Consider the following 2,642-nt stretch of genomic DNA (forward strand, 5'->3'; position numbering starts at 1 on the left):
TTGTTAACAATTAGCGCTTATCAACACTATTATACCTAAACGAAGTCGACGCATTCGATACAGCCTTAATGCATTCGCATTTTACAGGAAATGTCAGTTGTCAGTACACTGTATAATGAACACCCCTTTGTGTCAAAACCGGATTTAACTTGAGTGTAATAAGTCGACCGTTTCATGTTCTTCGTATCAATACCATCTGTGTATCTGTATGATAAGTATACCAGTCAACAAACAAGGTGCGCGCTTCCGCATATGGGTATTCGGACGTTCAAAAAATTGACCTACGGTTTAGCGTTCACGCCGTCGAACGCATTAAGCCATATAATTCGTTTTTTTTCACTATTTCTTTAATTGCAAAAAATACTAGTTGCTTATAACTTACCTTGCAATCTTTTTTTCACGCATTTTGCGAGTGTGCGAGTGTTAATTTCGAGCCTTGTGTATATGCGTGGATTACGCTGGATTTAAATGCCTCATGCCTACGGTAATTCAGTCTTATTTGTTTCAAATATGGAACATGATTGTTCGTTAGGATCTTGAATTCGTCCATCGGTCGAAGGACGAAAAAGGCGAAAATTAATGTCGGACGAATAATAATGGTTTCACAGTATATGTACAGCTCATTCATTACTAGATTTATACTTATTCTACAATAATTACTTACTGTTTTATGTATTTAAAGGAACACTTTGAAAATTACTTGAAACTGTTAAGTGTACATATCATAAACGTATGGTGTGTTCTGTTCTGAAAACGATCCACAGTGAAAGTCACACAAAGTATGCTGCTATTTAAAGGCTGGGTTTCACACAAATGCTTTTAACTCAAAATTTCAACACATTTAAAGAATTTCTTTCATAACAATGGTCTCTTTGATGCGAGATAATTACATGTATTCGACATCATAGAAACTTAACATACACTCCGATAAAAACACAACGCTTGGTGAATTTTACACAATGCCCAAATAGAACTTGGTTTATACGATTCCTAACATTATAAATTTAAATATTATTTTTTGACATGTGACTTGCATAGCATGCGGTCGTCATGAATCCGACACTGTTTGACATTTTAAACACGTGTAGCAGGATTGTAGACGACTTTATGACGGGGCTACTTCTATGATGCAATATTAGAAGACAGAGACCAATTAAAACATGTATATTGAACGACGTGGATGAAAACAAACAATTCAAACCCACGTTCTATGTTGAACTCTGAGACAAACGTAGCTATTTATTGCTCGGTAGCCCAGGTTTTATTTTAAAAAATCTGGGCTAGTTGCGCCTCTGTTACAATTTTTCTACAATAATTATAACAATTAATGTTGCTTTGTTTATCGACAACACTTTTACCCAAGAGACAATGCTAATTATTTACTGGTCCCAATCCGCCATGCTAAAATAGTATTTGTACAAATGACGTTAGAAACGCAGTGCATGGGCGAATTTGATGCTTTAAAACGTTTTAGTGTCATTCCATTATTAGAAATCTAAAAAAGGTTCCATTATTAGATTTCTAAAAACGTACAAAAATACAATCTTGGTTATCAAGGGACACAGCTCTAATGTAGTAAGTTCATGCATGATATCGTAACTAAATAATATGATAAATGTACAACACTGTAAACCATTATAGCAAACTCTAACGTCTAATCATCTTCATGCTGTGGTATATGTGTATTTGTCCAAAGTGTTTACATTTTAAAACAAACATAACAATTTGAAAAATATCGTGGGTCATTTCCATGTTCACTTACCAGTACTCCCCGTGCATTAACACAAACAGAAGGCGTTTCGAAATAGAAAACCGATTTCCATAAAGAAAGAAACTACATGCGTCAATATACCACTGAGCGTTGTTACAATAATTCAACTCCCAGGGAGTTGCAACTTGTTTATTTAAGTTAATATGAGCCACATTAACTACGTTTAGGCATAAACACACACAAATAAACCATAAACATTATGCGCAAATTCATACAACTTACGATATATGGTGTGCTCGCAAAATAATAAGATTATTGCAAGTTTCAACCTCTTGAACGGTGCATACAAATGTGTTTTTTTCAATTGAAAGGCCGAATATTCAGAATTTTAAAATAAGCCATAAATATACATCCGCAATTTTTCGGAAGAAAGATGTTGTGTATAATAAACCAACCGTGATACATCGACTGTTTCCGGAAGTTCCTTAAGAAAGATTTAATCCACTCTGGTTGAGAAATAATCGTCAATTAACAAATTCCGCTTTCGGGTTTTATCACGGCTTTTATTTTAGCATTTCTCCACAAATTGATGTCGATGGTAACAGGTATTGTGTTTGGTACGATGTATAAGGTTGATTAAATTCTATTGACAAACGTGATACATAATGTTAACATGGTTTTTGCCCTTACGAGGAAGAACTTTGAGCTGCTGGCAAGTGGTCATAAACGCTCAAAGTATTTAATAACAAGGTAAGTATTGATGCAAAGCATCAAATGGCGTCGGGAATTTCAGTGTGAAAGGCACTCAATGAAGTTACATGGAACAGTTTTGGTCTACTGTAAATATTAATATATTGACCGAAAGTAAATATTAATATATTGACCGATTATTTTAAACAAAATAGAAAAAGATACTGGTACATGTATAACC

This window comes from Dreissena polymorpha, chromosome 9 (genome assembly GCF_020536995.1).
Source record: "Dreissena polymorpha isolate Duluth1 chromosome 9, UMN_Dpol_1.0, whole genome shotgun sequence".
Classification (NCBI taxonomy): domain Eukaryota; kingdom Metazoa; phylum Mollusca; class Bivalvia; order Myida; family Dreissenidae; genus Dreissena; species Dreissena polymorpha.